General features: G+C 42.5%; 1 protein-coding gene across 5 annotated transcripts in view; it reads right to left on the reverse strand.

The window, feature by feature from the left end:
* Positions 1-22,714, reverse strand: part of JADE2 (jade family PHD finger 2) — a 290,477-nt gene that overhangs the window by 261,527 nt on the left and 6,236 nt on the right. The window lies entirely within an intron of this gene.

The following is a 22,714-nucleotide window of genomic DNA, read 5'->3' on the forward strand; positions in this document are numbered from 1 at the left end:
CCCACTAGAACAAAGTTGGAGTCCAGTAGCACCTTTAAGACCAACAAAGGTAGTAAACAGCTGGAGGAGAAACCAAGGAAGAAGACAATATACTATAGTACAGTAACAAATTGTGGCAAATGGGAAGAGAACATTAGCTCCCACAAGATGAAAAAAAACAGAAAGTCCTCCTTTCATTCAGGGTGGGACAAAATGATGCCCTCAAATTCCAGACAGAATGAACATTCACAGCAAGTGGGAACAGAGAGTATAATTTTGATAGTTGGGATGTCCAGCAGCTATATAGGAATCTCAGGGTGGGATTGCTTTTAACACACAAACACAAGTCCAAGGATATTCTGCTGGGATCCTCCATTCAAAAGCTGTGTTAACTAAAGTGATCCAGTTTACAGTGTCTTGAGGATGTAGACACAGATGCCATATTACTACTCTACAAATACCTTCCACTGAAGCATTTGTGTCAAAGGCAATAGATGTGGCTTTACATTGCAGGGAGTGTGCTATGATGCTCACAGGAGGAAGTACCCTTTTTTCCTTCATAGACTGCCACTATATTTTGGTGCCACTATACTTTGGTGCAGTCATCTAGAAATGCTTTGGATACTTTCTTGCCCTGAACAATCAGTTTGAATACCATGAATGAGGAGTATGACTTTTTAAAATGAGATGTTCTCCTGATATATATATTCTGGAGAGTGCGTCAAGATCTGAGATCCTTCTGACTGGCATAATGACTGCCAGGAATAAGACTTTAAAGGTCAGAAACTTAAGAGACACTTCTCTTAACAGTTCAAAAAGGAGGTCTAGTTAAGGTCTGGAGCCTCACATTCAGTCAATATGACTGAACCATAGGAGGACTGGACAGAAATGCTTCTTTGTGAAACCTCTTAAGCTGTGGCTATCTGGAGACAGACTCTTCTAGTAAACTGAAGGATGGAGCCAAGAATATTGTAAAGACAGTTTCACCCAATTTGAGAACTAGGGACATCTCAGTCAATGGTGTAGGATAGAAATTACCTCCTCCTCTTCCTCAATGATCTTTTTGAACCTCTTGAGAATGGTCCGAAATTGAGGGGGAGAAATACAAAGAACCTATCAATCAAGGAAAGTTGAGGGCATCCACTTGTTCTGCTTCCTGATAACAGAAGCGGCTGAAGAAGTGGAGTGCAGTCTGAGTGTTTTGCCAAGAGGTGAAAAAGATAAACTTGTGGTTAATACAACCAGTTGCAAATCTGTCTGAATACCTGATACAGGTATAGGTGCCATTCTCACAATAATACTTCCTGCTGAGCCAAAGTTTGTCCAGTTCCAAGATGTGGTCTCTCCTCAGGTTAAGGATCCTCTCCTTCACTTAGGAAAATAACCTTTACATTCCTGCCTGGAGCAAGCTGGATTTTGTTCTTCCTTGTCTATGTGCAATTGTGTGTAATTTGGCTATTGTGTTGTTAGTGAGGATTTTCACACATCTGTGCAGCAGTTAGTCCTGCAAATGAAGGAGCATTAGATGAACGGCTCTGAACTCGAGATCTATGCTGAATGCAGATTCTTCCTGTGACCAGTGTCATGGTATCTGGCCCAAGCTGCAAAGACCTCCCCAGCCAGATTGGCTTGCATCTGTGATGATAGTTAATTAAGCTTTTGGCCAGAAGCTTCGACTCTTTGAAAGGGTTAGTGGTTTCCTCCACCACTCCATACTGAGCCAAAGCTGTGGCTTGATTGGGACCCAGAGGTGATGTTTGGCAGCAATAGCCTTTTGAAACAGAAGTATGGTGCGCTGCAGTATTCAGGAGTGAAACCTTGCCCACAGGAACATTTCTATGCTAGCTATCACCCAGACCTGAAGTTGGACCAATGTCATCAGGTCTACTGCCTTTACTTGATGAACAAGGCATGCTGCTTGAATCCATCTCCATGCTTTGTTTGATCAGAGGAACTTTTTCTCCTGTACAGTATGTATCATGACTCCCTGGTGAAGTAAGGATTGTCAGGATATAAGGTGGTTTTTTTGGATTAGATTATCAGAGACTGATGTAGTTGTAGAAAGGATAGAACCTGAGTAATGTCTTGAAAGCAGGGCCACCATGGCCATAAGGTGCCCCCAAGCAGTTGCCAATGGCACACTGGCCCTCAAGGGGCACTGAATTGGGCACCCCCATGGGTTTCGTTGCAGCAGGGGTGCTGCGGCAGTCACAAGCAAGGGTGAGTCCCTCAGGCACAGCAGAACAGCCAGGTCGAGGGGCAGCCAGAGACAGGCGTCGACTGCAAAGGCAACCACCTCAGGGGGATGCCAGACCAGAGGTGCCTCTCCCATGCCGCTCTCTCCTCCTTCCTCTGCCCACCCCTTCCCATGCAGCTGGGCTGTCACTGGCCCTTCAGGAGACTATAAGAACATAAGAGAAGCCATGTTGGATCAGGCCAGTGGCCCATCCAGTCCAACACTCTGTGTCACACAGTGGCCAAAAAACCCAGGTGCCATCAGGACTAAAGAGTGAGCTGCACCATGACAAAGCAGGATTGGGGTGTGCCTGGTCAAAAGCAGTCCATGGGGAGCAATGGGGGAGGGGGAGCCAGGCAGCCCTTGAGGAGGATTGGGCCCAAACACCTGTCTCATGGCACCTGCAAGATGACCAGGAGACACCACGTGCACCTGATGAGCCCAGAGGGGCAGGCACAGGCATTGGGGAAGTGGGGCCTGGCTTTGCCCATAGGGAGGGGGAGGAATGACATGGAGTGGCAGGCAGGCAGGCCTAGGGTGCCAAAAAGCTTGGCACTGGCCCTGCTTGAGAGGTTTTCAGGAGGAAGGAAGCCATGAGTAAATTGCCCAGACACAGGTAGATGATAATTCCTTTGCAGCTAAGGCTGGCTACCATGATTTTGTGAACACTCTCAGGACAGACAGTAGGATGAAGGAAATCGCTTTGAACTGAAGATACTGGTTGTTGATTGCAAATATTAGGAACCCAAGGTGGCTTGAAAGGACTGGTGCATGCAAATATGCTTTTGTCTAGTCAATGAAACCACAAATACCCTTCTCTGGACCAAAAGTGTTTTTTCTCCTTTTTAAATAAGGTTCTAGAACCTTCATTGCCTTGAGGAGAAAGGGGGGGGGGGTTATCTAGGGCAAATAAATCTCTTCTGGGTCAATGGGGTCCTCAATAGAGTCTTCACTCTCCTGTCTGTCTTGAGTCCTCATCCATATTATCATATATTTCCATGGAGGATCAATGCCTATAAGGGGAGATCTCCAGGGAGTGGTGCCTGAAAGCAACAGGCCTCTTACAAGCCAGGATCTGCTTGAAATGGGAAGAGAGGAGTTGGGGGAGCCTGATAATTGGCTATCCTTGCTGCAGGGGGAAAGGGTGTGTGGATCTTGAGATGTTTTCCTCCTACCCCACCCCCCACCCCACTGCTTGGCTGCTCACAACAGGCCAGGTCCTTATTCTTACAGTGCCTCATCCAGCATCTAATACTGGTGGGAACTTCCTCCTCTCTTGACTCCTGGGCCTCATCCTGATTAATTCTAGATGAGTAAGGTGTGTCATGTTTCACTGCTTGCTGAGGACAGTCCCCTGATGTTGCCTACTGGGATTAAGATTAGTGCCTCTGAATGTGGAGGTTCCCCTCATTCACCACAGCTAGTAGCCATTGATCAACTTATCCTCCATCAATCTATCCTCTACCTAAACCCCCTTTAAAGCTGCTTATTTCATCACTACATCTTCTGGCAGCAAATTCCACATTTTAATCACTCACTGTACAAAGTATTATTCCTTTTTTTTCCATTCTGAACCAATCAGTTTCATTGGATGCTCTCAAGTTTTAGTATTTTGGGAGAGGCAGAAAAAATTCTCTTTGTCATCTCTCTCCAATCCATGCATAATTTTTAAAATCTCTTATCTGAACTATAAAGTCTCAAACTCTTCAGCCTTTCCTCACAGGGAAGGTCTTCCAACCCCCTAATCATTTTGGTTGCCCTCCTCTGCACTTTTCCCAGCTCTACAATGTTCTTTTGGAGATATGGTGACCAGAACTGTATACAGTATTCCAAATGAGGCCACACTATAGATCTACACAGGGGCATTATAATATCAGCCATTGCATTCTCAATGCCGTTCCTAATAATTCCTAAAATGGAGTTTGCCTTTTTGCACCACTGCAGCACACTGGGTAAACACTTTCATTAAGCTATCCACTATGACCCCAAGATCTTTTCCCCTCTCATTCTCAGCAAGTTCAGAACCCATTAGCCTATACTTGAACTTGTGATTTTTTGTCCTAACGGGCTATATCTGCTATATACAGCATTCACATCTCTGTTTATAACTACTATTCCATCTATCTCATTGTGTATCAATATGTTTATACTCACAACTATTTCCAGAGTGATTTCTTTCTTTTGTTCTGTGAATTATGTGTGTCCAGCTTATGTGCTCTGCCAAAAGGGGTATTCTGTACACAGTCTGGTTTCAAGAGGTCATCACTTGGCTAATGATTTGTGTGAACAGTCAATGATCTAAGAACAAATTTAGAATGTAGCCAAACTATTGGTACTTAAGAAAACCTCTTCAACTGACATTTTAGTGGGAAAATGCTTCATTTATGTTATTTATTTGCTACATTTATATGCTGCCTTTAACAGAGAATTCCCAATCTATTCAGAAAATTGTGGCAAAGATACTCATCTTTACTTCAATTTAATTATAATATAAAATACTATAACAAATTAATCCTCAAAGATTCAGAATAGCACTAGTGTTCTAGAGATCAGTTCTGCCCCCTGTATCAACTCACACACAGTGAGAGAATATCTCAGTGACCAGCTTGAACAACCTTTGGTATCATTCAGAGTGTTAGTACTAGGAATGAGCACAAACTGGGGAAATGAACCTCCATAAACCTTTCTGTTCAACAAACCAGTTCAAGGTTTGTGGTTCCTGATGCAGTGCGGCTTGCTAAAACCATTTCAAGCAGGGATGGGGAACCTTTTTTCTGCCAAGGGCCATATGGATATTTATGACATCATTCGCGGGCCATAAAAAATTATCAGCTTAAAAAACAGTGCTCCGCCAAGGGAGAATGATTCAGGCCAGCAAAATTAATACAAATAATTGTTTTTTCTATTTGAAGTCACATGGGGAGAGCCTAATCTGGCACACACACACACACACACACAGCCCGCCGCCCTAGGCAAATGCATAGGTCCAGGGCTTTTTTGTAGAAAAAGCCCAGCAGGACTCAGTAGCATATTAGACCACATCCCCTAATATTAGCATATTAGGTCACACACTCATTTGCATATTAGGCCACACCATCTGGGATAATCAAGTGAAACTGAACTGTGACAGTAACTTTTCCAGGCCCTGCAGCAATTCTGGCTGGCCAGCCAGGCCCCATGGAGGCTGCCGCACAGTACATCTGGGCCCTGTGATCCCTGCCCGGCCATGGGGAGGCTGCTGCACAGCGCGGCTGGGCCCCTCGATCCTCGCTGGCCAGCCAGGCTGGAGGGAGGCTGCCACATGGCAATCTATGTATCTGTCCAGCAATCCCCGAAGGCCACACCAAGTGACCTCGAGGGCCGTATACGGCCCTCGGGGCAGAGGTTCCCCCACCCCTGATTTAAAGGGATCCCTTTACATGGCTTTTACAAGCTACACTGCTACTGCAGACGATTCACAAGTAAACAGTCTCTTTAAATGCCTTCTCCAAACCTCACAGCAAATGCCAGCATGTCCACCAACATGAACCACATAAACCTCCCATTGTCACGTGGGAGTTCTGTTGGTGGTCTGTGGGGGTGGGATGGCACAAACCAAGGTTCACAAATCACAAAAAGGGCCCGACTCATGATGAATTTCAGTTCATAATTTGGTCTGTGCCCTGTTCCTACACAGTGTTGAAAAAAAATGCCTTTAAACCTTTCTCATACCTAAAAGGAGGAAATTTACCAGATACACAGTTGCATGCCAACCAGTTACATATATATGCTGCAGTACTGACTGTTGTATACACAATATTTGTATGCAGAGCTCACAGGTCAGATGTGTATGAAAAGCAGATTCCCCTGCAGTGTATATGTGACACAGATATGGTCCATGCTATTGACAGGATTCGTGGTATTTTTTTTTAATCTGCTTAGAACAATAGCTGCAAAAAATCCATTTTGGGGGATTTCCAGATTCAACTGATCCACTTGTTTGGAAACATCTACAGCAGTACCCTGAGCAGTACAATCTTAACAGATCTATCCTTGCTATGGCTCCTGTACATTATGCTCCCCGTACAGCTTGATACTCTGACAACAGGTACACTAACTTATCCCTCTTGCATCAGAGGACATTCAGGATGCAACACTCACTGCATCTCTCCATAAGCATTTATTTGCCAGAAGAGCTGAACAGCTGCTTGCACTGTCACTGGATTTAAAGTCATATCTCTACTACCTGCATAAACAGTTGCACATCCAAATTACTAACCTCTTATATAAAAAGATAAATCAAGGCAACACTGTCATAGTCAAACTGCAAATATGCTTTCCCTTTGAGACAGATTATCCATTTCATGAGGTTCGATCTGGGCGGGAAGATTTCATGAGGTGTTTGTCTCAAATTCAGATGTTTCCCTTTAAAATACACAGGACTGCCTGCACTTTGGAGAATGTGCATGCAGTCTAAATTGTGATTGCCATGGAAAAAAGAGGCAGTTAAAGATCTTTCTCTTACTGTTCCTTAGCTCAATCCTGTTATTCATATCCCTTCCTCCAGAAAACTGTATGGCACAGCTAAGATCCTGCACATCACAACACAAGTGAAGAGAAAGGTGAAAAGGAGGAATAGATGAAATATGTGAGGACTTATAAAAATTCATCTAGCTATTAATGTTATACTTTTCTCCCCAAAGGGGACCCGAAAGAGGCTTACAATATCCTCCTCCTCTATTTTATCCTCACAACAATCACCTTTTGAATGAGATTATGCTGCAAGAGTGGGACTGGCCCACAGTCACCCATGGAGAGATTCCATAGCTGATTGGGGGCCTCAAATCCAAGTCCTCCCAGCTCCCAGTTTGGTACATCATGCTGGTTTCTCACTCCATCTTGGGATTTCAAGTTACACAATCATTCATGATGTTGTAATCCTAGGAACCAAGGGCCTGATTTTTTCCCTATAAATACTTGAAATTTTATATTTGATGGATTCTGTATTTTACTGACTGGTTTATTACCTACTCTGTGATTCTGTATTCTGTTGACTGGATTATTACTTATCTGGTGATTGCTGATATGCCAATAAAGGTATACAATATGTATAAATACTTCTGTGTATTTTCAAGGGAAATTATATATTCAAAGCAGTACAAGTACATTCCATATGCAAGGGTCTGTACTCAAGTAACATATATCTCATAAACAGACAGTTAAATCCACCAAACTGGTATTCTCTCAGATACCTATGCTTAAGAAAGCATTTGCTCCATATTTTTGTAATCTAGAAAGGAAAGAACAACAAAACTCTGGAAAACAGTTTTGTTTGTGGTTTAATCACAACAGCCATTAGAAGAAAATTGCACTTGATGCCAAGGCCACAGGATGCTATTATCCCTCAGAGAAGATGACAATCTGCAGAGGAATGCCCATAAATACTAAATCATAAAATCATAAACACTGCCTTCATTTCCAGCACATGTGCAATGTTTTGCCACACAGCTATGAAGGATAATAACAGCAAAGTAACATAAACATTTTTACTGACAACGCTGATAAAGAATTGCCCTGTCAAAGCATGACTAAAATTACTTCTTGACAATATGGTTATATCGATACTGTTCTCCAATAATTCAGGGGAGCAGCTGTTATTAAACTAGCCTTCAGGGTCATTAGATTTTGAAGAGAGAAAAAGATAGTGCAGATGGATTGAAGACAGTTTATGATGCCAAAACTACAACTGAACATCTTTCTAGTGTTCTTTTGACCAGGTCACTTTTATGTGTGTTTTTCCCCCACCCACCCACAACAGAGTATTGCCTGCTTGGAATAACATGGAGATAAGGGCTGAGAGATTCCACAGATTTTAAGATCTCCAAAGATTTTTGGAATAAAATTGTTTTTTAAAACTTATGGTAATCCAATCAGAAGAAAAATCTAGTTAAGTCAGTCAGATCTACTGATAAATAAAATTCTACTGCGCCTCAGTTTGCACTGAGAACTTAATTTCTTGGTGGCACAGATGTATTCCTAAATTCAGTGTCCTACATGCCACTTCAACAGTATAAAAAATGCTGTGTGTGCATCCTTTGAACTGAATGGGGAAGCCCTTGGAAGCAGAGGAGCTCCATGAACATGCATGGAGCTCTGGAATCTTCATACCTGCGTCAATTCACCAATTCACTGCTATCATCCTTCATAGCAGTATGACAAAACATTGCACATGTGCTGGAAATGAAGGCAGTGTTTACGGTTTTATGATTCAATATTTATGGGAACTCCTCTACAGATTGGAGCAATTCAGATTGGTAAATTAATCACCAGACCAATATCACCAGTTTTATTTTTTTTAATGACACTAATAAAGCCTTATCCTATCCCACTTTTAGGGTTGCCAGCCTCCAGGTGGGGTCTAGAGATCTCCTACTTTTACAGCTGATCTCCAGCTGGAAGATCAGCTCCCCTGGAGAAAATGGCGTCTTTAAAGGGTGGACTCTATGGCACTGTACCATGTTGAGGCCCCGCCCCTACCCAAACCCTGCCCTCTCCTGGCCCCACCCCCAAAATCTCCCAAGTATTTCCCTACATGGACAAGGCAACCCTACTTTTGATCTAGCTCGCTAAAGGGCTCACATTCGCTCATATTTGCTTCACGCTTGAAAAGCCTTTTTAAGGTAACAACTACTACTACTACTACTACTACTACTACTAATAATAATAATAATAATAATAATAATAATAAATATAGTTTTAGTGTGCCCAAAATGTTTTGCATACAATATCTCTGAATGCTTTAATACTACCTAGTAAAGTAGGTCAGACCTGGCCTGGATAGCCCAATCTCAACAGATTTCAGAAACTAAGCAGGATTAGTCCTGGTTAGTATTTTGATGGGAGACAGGCAAGGAACACCAGGGCCATGAAGTGGAGGCAGGCAATGGCAAGCCACCTTTGAATGTCTCTTGCCTTGAAAATCCCACAGGGTCACTACAAATCAGCTGTGACTTGGTGGCCAAGAAAAAAAGAGAGTAGTAGGTTAGCCTTACTATTTCATAATGCAGATGGGGAACAGAAGGAAAGCGATTCTAACCTGCCTACAGGCATTGATAAAGATAACTTCTAAGAGTAGTCATGTTAATCTGTTGCAGTGAAATTAAGAAATATATAAATTATGACACCTTAAATGATGCAAATGTTTTAGCAGGCAAGAGCCAATTTTCACTTGTGTGTGAACTAAGCAGTAAAGGAGGTCATTACCACTCTCCTGCTGCATTTGTCGCAATCTATTTAAAACAGAACAAGAGCTGTATTTGCCTTTTGCATTTCCTGAATATTAGGATCTCAGGCATTTATCAGCATTTGTTCAATCAAAGGCTGGCACACAATCGGTGCAGGAGCAGACTTTCCTTGTCAGCCTTCCTTGCATAGCAAAAACCACACAGAAAGGCTGAGGAGGGAAGCCCCAGTGCTGGTGGTGATTCCACCAATCAGCCTTAGGTACATAGAGGACTACTCATAGGTAGGCTCACTGCACCTGGTTGATAAATGCATCTTGTACAAGTTGTGTATGGGTGAGGAAATGGGGGGTGAAGACCTTATGCTTCAAGATTATATGGGCTGTTCCTATAGCACTCCAAAAGAAACAACAATAAATATTCTTTCAAAGGTTTTATTGACAAGGCCCTCTAACAGCAAACTGCCACTTTGCTCTCCTTGTTTCACTTGGAAGAATGGCTGAGTCAATCCTGCAAGGTTTTAGAAGGTATATGTGGCTGCACAGTCTCTAAATAACCACAACCTGTTAATTAGATTACTATAATACTCCATCCAGCAGTGAAGATGACATTCCCTACATTCTTTATCCTGCTTTACCCATTAGCCATTTCATTCTCTCAAACACAGAATATGTAAACCTACAATGGCTCATATCCTCAGACATGTCTATTTGAAAACTTTCACTCAGGGACAGAAGAATTTCCCTGATATATCATGCAAAAGTCATCCAAGTCCAGCACTGTTTTTTCAGAAGTGCTTTCAGCTCCACCTATCTACCTTCTCAACCCCCTGTTCTGGCTGCCTAATGTACCCTTTCCTAGGTCCCTAACCCTCCCCTCTGGCCCCTCCCCCCTTCATAAGTGCAGATGCTCAGGGAACGTCTCTAGCAGCAGCATTTCCTGATCCCACCCCTCCCTGTCAGCTGGATGCTAGAGCGCCTTGCCACCCACTGCTCTGAGTGCCGCTGGGCCTTCCCAGCCTCCCTGACCATCCCCCTAGCCTGCGGTGGTGATGTAAGGTTTGGGCGATGTTCAGCCCACAACTGGGGCCTCGCTCGGTGTTCGGTTGGGTGGGTGGAAGCCACCGCAGCATGGTGGGATTCCGCCCTTCCCTTGGAGCCCCAGTTCATTCTGGAGGGCTCCGGTGCATTTGTTGCCTTGCTCCTCCCCTTGGTGAGTGTTTGGGGCACAGGGCTGGCAGCTCTGGATGGGAGTCGCAGGGGGGCTGGCAAGAGTCCTGACTGGGAACTGTTGGGACAGGCCATTCCAATGTCAGGTCATGGATATGAAGATCATTCTCTACAGGTACCTCACCTGGTCAAGGACAGCTTGGTCTGGTAGACCAAGACTTCCAATCCCCTACACAGCGAGAGTTTTCGCACTCCACAGAAACAACAAATGTTCATGGATGCCACTCTGATGGAATGGGGACTGACACTAGATGGAATCCTGGCCCAGTGACACTGCTCAGAGATGGAATTGCAACTTCAATATATTGGAACTACAAGCCATCCATCTGGCACTACTCAAATTCAAAGATCAGGTAGAGAATACACATATTTTAATTCACACAGACAACATTGCAGTGTAAACATACTTCAACAAGCAGGGGGGCTCCAAGTCTTCAGGCCTCCACAAAGAGTCCACCAAGATACTCACATGGGCGGAAAAGAACCTAGCCTCAATCAGGGCTGAGCACATCAAGGGAGCAGCCAATATACAAGCTGATTGGCTCAGCAGGGAGTCCATTCAACAAGGGGTGTGGTCCCTCAACAAGGATCTCTTCAACCTGATAGGCTCTCATTTCACACTCTCCCTACTGCATCTATTTGCGCTGCAACACAACCACCAACTCCTGCGGAACTTCACCAGGTAATTCCACCCACATGCAGAAATGACGGGTGCCTTGACAGCACAATGGCCCATAGGGTCCTTGACACATTTCCTCCCATTCTCATCATTCCCAAACTGCTGAGGAAGATCCAGGAACAGGATGTGGAGGTAACGTGGCACCATGGTGGCCACACCATCTATGGTTCTCCACACTACAAAAGAGGTTGACATCTTCACCTCTCACCCTTCTGACATCTTCCAACATGTTGCTACAGGGGCCAATTCAGTACTTGCATCCAAAATGACTCTGCATAACCATAAAACTCCTTTCTAAGCAAGGGACATTCACAGAAGGTGACAGATACACTCTTTTCCTCCAGGAAGCAATCCACGATTAGGATATACAATGCCTCCTGGAAGACATTTACCAGGTGGAGCAGATGGAAGGCAATGAACATTCTTCACCCTTCACTCAATTTGTCCTTGTCTTCTTTCCTGCTGCTTAGCCCTTCTATCTTCTCACAGATCGTTTTCTGCCCATTTATCTTGTGCTATTTTTGGGAAGTTTTGGAGGCATGTGAACTAAGAGCAGGATGTTCTGCCAATCAATTAGTTCCTACTTCCATAATTGGGTGGTTGGAAACGCCCAAGATGTCCTCCTTTTCTCAGAGCAGAAAGACCCTTCACGGTAAGTGTCCAAAGGTCCGATCCCTGCTTAACACCCTTATCCTTGATAAAGGTGTTAACTAAATGCCCCAGATACTCCCTGCACCTGACCTGAGCAGTAGGTCAACTACGTAGCCCAGGGGTGTCGAACTCATTTGTTATGAGGGCCAGATTAGACATAAATGAGACCTTGTTGGGCCGAGCCATGTTGGGCCAGCCTATGTGTGTGCCTATTTAAGATGAAGCAGCAGAGATATAAACTTTATAAAAGACACAGATAAACACAATTAAAGATTTTTTTTAAAAAACACCTTAAAATAAATCATACTTAAAACATTAACACTCGTTGGTCTTAAAGGTGCTTTCTTTGAATTTCTCCCATGGGATCCAGGGAACTGGGCAAAGGAAGCTCTGGCTCTTTCCTTCCTTCCCCAGGGAACCAAGAGGGGAAGAAGTCTCAGTCAATAAAAGGAAGAAAGGCTTGGCTCAGTAGCTCTGCTGTGCGATTGAGAGAGCCTGGCAAAGCAAGCTCTCTCCCACCTCTTTCTTCTCCAAAGGAGACGCCTCAGCCAATGGAGAAAATAGAGGTTCTGCTCTGTAACTCCTGTGTGATTGAGCAAGCCTGACAAAGCAAGCTTTGATGCAGAAGGAAGCAAGAGAAAGGGAGAATGAAGCAGACAACAGCCAGTTGCTTGGGGGCCTGACAGGAGCCCTCTGGGAGCTTGATTCAGCCCCTGGGCCACATGTCTGACACTCCTGATCCATTGTATTACGTAAAGGAGATGATGCTCAATACCATTTTTCTTCAACTTTCCCAATTCTGAGGTCTGGAGATTGTGTCAAATGCTAAAAATTGGTCAATTTATAAAGTAGCATTGTGATAAAAACATACAATTCAACAGAGTAGTAAAATATGTCTGAGTTTGATAAGGACCATGTATATTTCAACTCTACATATTGACTCTTGAATAGTTAGGGCTCCTCCCCAGAAAGTAAGGCATTATAAATGTATGAGTTTCATTAGCTGTAGTCAAACATTAGCAAGTGTTCCCTCTAAGTTGAGTTAGTGTGAGTTAGCTCACAGATTTTTAGCCTCCAGCTCACACATTTTTGTCTTAGCTCAGGAAAAATGGCCCCAGAGCAAAATAATTTTGCAGCAGCTCACAACTTTAATGCCAGTAGCTCACAAAATAGACTTTTTGCTCACAAGACTCTGCAGCTTAGAGGTTACACTGATTAGCAGTGGATGAATTTATACATCCACAGAATACTTGTATATTCTGATTGACACATTTTTCACAATGAAGTTCAACCAATGTAGTATATGTTTTGATCTGTCCTTGTAAATTGTTATATGTAGGTACGACTTCTCATCAAGAGTGCACACGAATATTAGAACATCATAGCATCATAAACATTAATTCCTTGGTTACACACTTTATATCAAATGGACACAGATCACCTAATTTTAGGGGGTTTTATTATTGAAAATTAAACATTCCTATAACCAATTAGATATAGTCAAGTATTTACAACAGTGAGAATCTTACTGGATCTATGCTCTGCATTCTGTGGTTCCATTTGGGTTGAATGAGAAATGTGATTTGAGCTCTTTTGTTTAAGCAATATGCAGCAGGGCTTTTTTGTAGCAGGAACTCCTTTGCATATTAGGCCACACACCCCTGATGAAGCCAATCCTCCAAGAGCTTACAGGGCTCTTAGTACAGGGCCTACTGTAAGCTCCAGGAGGATTGGCTACATCAGGGGAATGTGGCGTAATATGCAAAGGAGTTCCTGCTACAAAAAAAGTCCTGACCCAGTGTATCTTTAAGAAGTAGAGTATTATTTGAGTATGAGAGGCTTGCAGCTGATGCTTGTGAATGTTTAATGTAATGATGTAATATTGCTTAACAAAGTATTTATAATTGATCCACGTTTGGAACACTGAAATGTGAAAGGTTGGTATCACTTTATTATTATTATTACATGGGAGGAATGATATCTTTGGCTAGTTACAGCTATTTGGCAGTAAAGATTGTTTAATTGTGATAAGCTATTCATGGGCTGCAACTGAAATGTGAGAGGGTGGCCTTGAAGAAGGAAACTTCAAAACAGAACCCCGTCCCATCAACATCTCTTTGCTGATTTCTATGAAGATTTGCAACATTTCTCAGTAAATTACTGCCGTTGGATTTTAAATTACCAACTTATTGTGTATTTATTTGAGCTGATACTTTGTGATACATTAATATCTCTAACTGATTCTTCTCTTAGTATTTGATGTTTGGCATCAGCACTGTGAAATAAACCTTTATAACAATGTAAATTGTTTTTTTTAATGTGCTACACTGGAGCCATATATTTAGTAATTTTTGGTGGATTATAGTGTGGCTCGATTACAATTGTATCCATAGTTTCAAAACTTCTCTACATGGCCATCTGTTGCTGTCTGACCCTAGCAACTGTAAGTCAGTGGGTACTGCCAATAAATATGGAAGTTCTATCGGGGGAAAGTGTAGATGACTGGGGAAGGCAATGGCAAACCACCCCGTAAAAAAGTCTGCCGTGAAAATGTTGTGAAAGCAACTTCACCCCAGAGTTGGAAACGACTGGTGCTTGCACAAGGGACTACCTTTACCTTTTTATTTAACTATCAAAGCTAAGAGCCAGTGTCTGTCCTATAATACGTTATACAATATGTATGATATATAAGAGTATAAATGTATACACAAGTAGCGTATTTAGAAATGCCTAGTAATTATCTCCAGAACTCCAATCTCAAGCTTCACAGCTTTTGAAAAAAATATTCAATCTGACAGGATCCTGCATAAACTGCTACAAAACCTAGTACATCTCTGCATTAAATTCTTCCCACAGCTTAATTAGAAACCCTATCCAGTGTAGAAATAAGCTTTGTAGCAGTATTATGATGCACAAAACCACTGCCTCAATAACAAAGTCCTTTTCCCCTCTTCAAATATATACTTCAACTTGGCAATGCTAACAGCAGGGGGCACCTTCTAAGACTTCTCCTATGGTAGGTCACTAAAAAGATGAATGAGATGCTAATAAAATCTAACATACTTTTTGACTGGAAAGTCTCTCCCAAAGCGGCACTTTTTAACATGAAAGGGAGAATTATACAGCAACCCTAATGTGCAAATTCCTAAACCACTCCAACGTGTGACTGGAATGTCTGTCTTTAACATCGCTAATTTATACCTGCTTAGGACAGCAAATTGCAGGAAAGGGAAAATTACTTGGTCATCAAATAATATGGCTTTAGAGCACCTTGACTATCCAAGGTCTCTTTCTAGGCTCATATTTTCCCATCTCTAGTAACTTCTGACCCAGTTATGGTCAAGGAAAAAGCACACACTGAATTCTGTGTTCTCTTTAATTGTAGTGAGGCTGAAAGAAACCCCTTTTCCTGTTTGTTCTTCCCACATACCTGAATTTTAAAAAATGAGAACATAACTCCCAGTGGCATTTAAGGAATCTTTTCTCTAAATCTGTAACTCGCTCTAGAAATCCTTTTTCAGATACTTCAATTCTATTGCCCTGACCTGGATAGCCCTATCGTGTCAGAACTTAGAAGGGTCAGCCCTGGTTAGTACTTGGATGGGAGACCACCAAGGAAGTCCAGGGTGGCAAGGGAGAAGTAGGTAATGAACATCTCTTGCCTTAAAAACCCTACAGAGCTGATGTAACTCAGCGGGCACCTAATGGCAAGAAAGGGGAGGGATGATCAGTTCAATGTCTTTTAATTTTTAAGCTTCTTTTGTTATTTTTCTATAAAATACTTCTATTTTTAAAAAATAAATAAAAATACCTTTAGAATGTTTTGCTGAAAACACAAGCAGTCTAATAGCCAATCTCTACAAGATCAAAATTCTCTCATCTTCTTCCCTCTTCATAGGGGTACAATCAAGGCTCACTGAGGTAGGAAAAAGCTAGGCTAGAAGGCCTCTTCCTGACATCTAGAATTCTATGTGGATAACTTTGTTGTATGAAATTTATCACATTAGCTTTTACCAGCAGCCTGAAGCGTTATGGCTCATACATAAGTTTACCACCTCAGTGAGAACAAGGTCTTAGATCATAGTACACACAAGAGAAACCACATATCTAAAATGGGAAGTATACATCCAGAAAGAATATAGATTTTTAAAATTAAAACTGCTATAATAAAAAAGAAACAGATTTCCAGTCATAATTATTAGTGCATTCTAGAGGTGATGCGCCAAAAGTTTAGAAACTCCCTGAAGTTTTCATAGATGTAGTTGTGCTCACTTCCTATTCTCAGAAAAATGAACATTGTCATAATGATGCGGGAGAGAGGTGGGTAGATGCTGGTTCCGCACACTCAGTATGCTGTGCTACTATAATCACTGATTTCCTTGATTGTTTCATTCACACAGGAAAATCCAAAGGTAAATTATAACTATAGCACAATGGAATTGCAATATCCTACCATGTGTAGATCCAGAGGGCATAGCTGCTACTGAAAAGATAAGAGAAGCACCAAGGCATTTACATTACACCTCTTTTATGTAAATATCTCTAAATCAAGAAGGCTACCCTGCATAAAGGAAGGAGGCAGCTGGTTTTCCACAGCAATCACAGCATGAAGTTCAGGGCTTTTTTTTGTAGCAGGAACTCCTTTGCATATTAAGCCACACACCCCTGATGTAGCCAATCCCAAAGAGTTTACCAGGCTCTTAGTGCAGGGCCTACTGTAAGCTCCAGGAGGATTGGCTATATCAGGGGTGTGTGGCCTAATATGCAAAGGAGTACCTGTTACAAAAAAAGCCCCACTTGTTCTTTCCCAAACATTTCCTCATTAAACAGCCCACCTTGCCTTTCCCCACCTCAATAGAGCAGGGGGTGCTTCAGAAGAGCCCAGAAGGCTGCAGAAAGCACCCATTCCAAAACAACTGTCATGACAGGAAGAAACCCAGCCCTCATGATAGCCACTTGTGATTCTGACCTCATGGCAGCCATTCTATTATGCTGCCCACTCCCTGCTCTCAAAATTTCAAATGTAGCACAGGTTCAACAAGAACCCAAGAACTGCGTTTAAGTTTGCAATTTGAAATAAATGGGGTTTGGGGGGTTAAGACAGATTTCTCATCAAATGAGAGTTCAGAGCTCATATTGTCATACATCTATAGTAAACCTCAGTTTATTTTCCAAATCACAGAGAGATCAGAATTTTCCTCACAGACAAGACAGAGCTACTAAAAACATGATTTTATTCCTTGTTTCCATCTCAAGATTTTATCAAGGTCCTGCAACATTACTGTGGAACATAAGCACATGCTCCAGTGGAAATGTCCAGTATCCACAACTAACTCCCACAGCATAGTAGGCAGCCTTTGCTAAGTTTCCCAAGTTTAACGCTACTGGAGTGATATTTATTTGTCAAATGACATAAGTTATTTCTGAGTGAAAGTTAATCACTTTGAGCAAAAATATTTAAAATAAAAAAGTCAGAAGAGACAGAGGGCATTTGTGGTAGGAATAAGATTTATAAGGAGGGAAAAAAGGAGGACAAAAAAAAGAGCTGAATTGTGGAGGAAATGAGATGTCCAAACTTGGGAGATTGCTGTAATATAGCAGGGATTCACATTACATCCTTGGTAGATAGACAAATTTCTGGTGGTATGAAGGCAAAAGTAGAAAGATCCCACCCAATAAGGACTGAGTAAGCTCACTCCACACATGTTAATATACTTGCTGTTACCTGTTCTTGCTCTATGGAAGAGAGCATCTTAATATGGTTGATTCCCATCAACTGCTCAGAGAGGTAGGACTAAACTTTTCAACTTCCTGTCTCCAGGGTGGTTGACATGACTTTCCTGCCTTCTTAAGGAGACCAACTTTGGAGCACGGTTGCTTGCTCTTTGCTCTTTTCTTTTTTACCTGCCTGAGGGACAGTTTCCCAGCCTCTCCAGCCACTGAAAGTCAGGATCCTGATGGGATGAGGTATGCCCGTCCCTGCACCTGGACCTTTCCTTGGGGGCAGGAAAAGATGATCTCAGATTGAGCATTTGGACTCCCAAGATGGGATGGGGGAATATCACTCTTGGGGTCCTTTGCAGCTCTTCCCTCAAGGCTCTCCTTCGAATTTCCATAAGATCAGCTGAGCAAGGATTCCACCCACCCACTACTGCAGAAGGGGGTGGGGAAACTGTACATATCCCCCTTGAAGATCCATTCTGGTAGTCAAGGAGTCCATCTGGGTTATGGGGGGTTCCAATGGAGGAGCCTAGCATATCATCATAGCCCTCAGGGGCCAAGAGAGCCATGTACATTAGAAGAGTTTTTTATGATGCATTGTTAAGCTTCACTTTTGGCCAGGGCCTTCCTGGTTGGCTCTGGACTAGTGTGGCCAGGCGAGCTTTCCATGAGAAACAAATGGCAGAAGAAGAGGGCCTGTGTCCTTTTCAGAAAGGAAACTGTCCCTTCCATGTTCCTTGAAAGTCCGCAAGGCCTTTTCCAGGGCCATTAAGAAGAAGAAAGGGGAAGGAGTGGGGAGCAGAGAAAGGAGTGGAAGACAAAGGAAGAATCAAAGCCAATGACTTTTGTATCACATTCTACGGCAGCTGCTTCTAGTGCACAACCAAGTGCACTCTTATTACTTTTGTACATGGCAAGCATATCTATATATTAAGTCCATACTAATGGCGTACCCATTCCAGGGTGGAAAACTGTTTGGGGACTGCCTTGACAAGATCCTCATGGAGAGTGGAGATAAAAAGATGGCCATGCCCAAACATTTGAATAGGGACATCAGGAGAACCTTCTCCTCTCATTCCTTCTGTTCCTACCACTCCTTATTCTGGACCAGACCAGACCAAGGGAGGTACCAGAGCTTCCCTTCAAAGGGGCCCTCACACCAATAGACCATCCCAGTTTCAGCCTTACAGGTCCAACAATTCCAACTGGCTGACCAGTGCAAGCACATCAATCCCCTCAACCCAGAACTGGGCCATCTGCTGGCCTTCTTACAATACAGCATCCATCAAAAGCTGAAAGCATCCACCCTTCATTGCCAGGTAGCAGCTGTAGCCAAACTGGAAAAAATATTGGTATATACTGATATTCCCAAACCCCAACATTGGTATGATATTGGGATTTGGGAAATATTGCTAAATTTATCCAGCTCCATACCTTCCCTTCCCTTGCTGAGGTGTGTGAGTGTGTCAGAACTGTGAGCCCTGTCAGCCAGGAAATGCCTATGTGTCTTCCACAAGGACAATTAAAGGGAATTTTATCTTCAAATGGCTTTTGTGAAGCCAAACTGCATGTGAGGAATCCAGAAGTGGTGTGAGTTCACTCAGAAGGTGGGTGAACTCGCACTGCTTCAGTAAGCGAAGCTGAGCCCAAATAAAAGTTGAATAATGTCAGCTTTTATTTGGGCTCAGCTGGACTGGTAGCTGAATTAGAAAAATTTGATTTGGCTGAATAAATACCCCAAAAATACCAGTAAGGTGTTTAGGGGGTATTTATTTGGCTCTGTATATACTGAGAGCAACCCCCAATGAAGAGCCTCTTCCTCACAGCAGTGACTTCTTCTGGGAGTGTGTCGTAACTGTCAGTCAGGAAAGGTCTATGTCTCCTCAACAAGGACAAGATGATGCCCTACCCAGATCTCACCTTTATTCCAAAGGTGAACTCAGCCTTCCACTGAAGCCAAAAAATTAATCTCCCATTCTTCTGCCTGCATCCTCACTACCTAAGGAGAAAGATTGGCACTCATTACACCTCCAGAGACCCCTCAGAATTTGCCTGATGTAGAGTCCATCTATGAAGCTGCCTTATACTGAATCAGATCCTCTGTCCATCAAAGTCAGTATTATCTTCTCAGGCTGGTTGTGGCTCTCCAGGGTCTCAAGGTTTTTCACGCCTATTTGCCTGGACCCTTTTTAGTTGGAGATGCTGGGGATTGAACCTGGCACCTTCTGCTTACCAAGCAGATGCTCTACCACTGAGCCACCGTCCCTCCCTCAGAAATATGGACTCTCTTTTCATTTCATTAACAGCCCTGAAAAAGGGAAGATGTCCAGATCAGCCATTAGCTACGCCATTCACCAGTTTGTCTACTACGCCTACAAGGCAAGCAATATTCTGGCTCCAACAGGGATCACAGCACACTCTGTGAGAAGTGCAGCCGCTAATGCAGCCTTTGATCAAGCCTCAGTGGAGGAAATATGCAAGGTAGCCACATGATCTTCAGTTTCAACATTTGTTAGACATTACAAACTTAACACCTTCTTGGCCAGAACTACCTTTGGATATAGAGTGCTGCAGCAAGTGGTGGATAATAATTAATTCTCACCAATCACTGGGACACCACTATTGGAAATCCTATTCCAAGATGCCCTCCTCAGAGAGAGGACAGAACCATAAGGCTGAGCAGAACCATAAAGCTGAGCAGACAGGTTAAAACGGATAAAAGGAATTACTTCTTCACCCAAAGGGTGATTAACATGTGGAATTCACTGCCACAGGAGGTGGTGGCAGCCACAAGCATAGCCATCTTCAAGAGGGGTTTAGATAAGAATATGGAGCAGAGGTCCATCATTGGCTATTAGCCATAGTGTGTGTGTGTGTGTGTGTATATATATATACACAGGGTTTTTTTGCCACTGTGTGACACAGAGTGTTGGACTGGATGGGCCATTGGCCTGATCTAACATGGCTTCTCTTATGTTCTTAAGGTTTCCTTCTGCTCTCAGGTTAGGAGGACATCTTGCCCCACCCCCACAAAAAGCCACAAAGAGGATGAGAAAAACAGAAAGACAGAAAAGGAAGAAAAGAGATGAATATTTACCTCCCCACAAAAAGGAGTTCTGAGTCTAATCTATCCCATGTGCTCAAACAGCAGGGGAAAGATGCTTGCTTGTTCTAATCCTTCCTTAATCCCATTTATACTGTTTTTCTGTTTATCAGTTGTTTTGTTTCTAACCGTGGCCTACCTGTTTTGGTTGTCATTGTATCTCTGTTCTGTTCCTTCCTGTGCCTGGGTTTACTAGTTCCTGAAGTGACCAAACTAAGCAAGCCCACCTCAGAGTCAGGAAGTTGGAACTGTTTAGTTCTGCCTCTCTGAGCAACTGCAGGGAATCATCCACATCAAGATGCTCTTCTAGCCTCAGAGCAGAAGGAACCCTCTAAGGGAGTATCCAAACTTCCATTCTGTAAACAAGCTATGACCACAACAGCACAGAGTTAAGTTTTGTTTGGTGCAGATAAGGTTAAGAAACAAACAGATTATCTTCCTCATGTCAGTCTGCAAACTATGCTTGAAATCTATCAGAAACCATCAAGAATCATAAGGAATTATTATACAGCAATTTGTTGGTATTCTCCTTGTGCTATAATTTAGCAATAAACCAGAGCAAACTACTCCTCCCCTGGGAGGAGAGGAAATGCAACAAATCTCTAAAGATGGCATTACAATTGCTCTGTTCTGCAGCATGAATGGCTTGAAATACCAGCACTATATGTTTTCCAGGAATTAAGATATCCTGGGGGAGCACACAGATTTCTTGAAGTATTCACCTAGCAACTGCAATATTGAAGTGTTATTCAGTCCTTGCTATTTGAAGCAACCAAAAGGCAAAGTTATGATATAACTATCATGTCAACAAGTTTTTTTTATAGAACACAGCAGTAGACAAGTGCACCTTTAAGACCAACTAAGTTGGTAAGGTGGAGAAGATGACCTTCCAAAAGCATTTTACTACTCTTCTTAGTATTAAGTTGGGGACCAGGTGAATCTAAGATAGTGGACCTGGGAGAAATAAGTAAGCCAGGAACCAATAGAAAATAGATAAACTTCCTATAGTAATATTCAATAAATATTTAATTTAATGGCTGGAACTGGCTCTGCATTTATTATTTTTGCTCTGTCCTTGCAATTAAGATGCAAAGCTATAACGAATATTTCCAAATATCTAACTATTTAACTGCTTTCCATTCCATTTTCCCCACTGGGAAACCTGCAATGGTTTTCTAGCTGAACAGCAGGCCCTCTGCTGGAGGACATAAAGCATATGAGAAGGGAATGGAGTTACCCTAATATAAAACTACTTAATTATTTCCTGCAATATAAAAAAATAAGAAACTAGACCTTATGATTCCAAAATCATGAAAACATAATTGCATCAGATGCCTCTGTGACTTAAAAATTAGAAAAGGCAGACTAAAACGAAGTTATTTTATATTTACAGATTTATAATACCTCTCAAAGAGTGCCTTGGTGTGTTACATAATGTGGACAGGGGAGATGAATGGAATGATACTTGTTCTTTTGTAACACCAAAGAGGGACTGTCCTATCTAATTCCTGCCCCCTACACAGACTACATATCAAGAGTTTGCACACTGAAATTTAAGACAAAACATGGCCCTGTTCACCTTTGCCTGCTTTGCAATTTTTTCCATATCTAGAAGGAACTTATTTCTTTATGACAACTTTCTCTTTTAATTTGTTTCCACTTTGCTTATCTAGAAACAAGTCCAGACATGCCAGTGACGACTAAAGATATTTATCTAGGGAAAGATACATGGGCATCCCCAACATAGCAATGCATAAAAGGTGGCAAAGAGAAAGAGCTACATAATATACAGAATCCAATAATTCCATTTGGAAAGATGTGGAGTAGCTGGAGAAGCCTTAGTATTCTCAAAGACCTGACTTTGGAGTCTTAAACTGTATAGCAAAGAAACAACTT

The sequence above is a fragment of the Heteronotia binoei genome, chromosome 5 (assembly GCF_032191835.1).
Source record: "Heteronotia binoei isolate CCM8104 ecotype False Entrance Well chromosome 5, APGP_CSIRO_Hbin_v1, whole genome shotgun sequence".
In the NCBI taxonomy this organism is placed as follows: domain Eukaryota; kingdom Metazoa; phylum Chordata; class Lepidosauria; order Squamata; family Gekkonidae; genus Heteronotia; species Heteronotia binoei.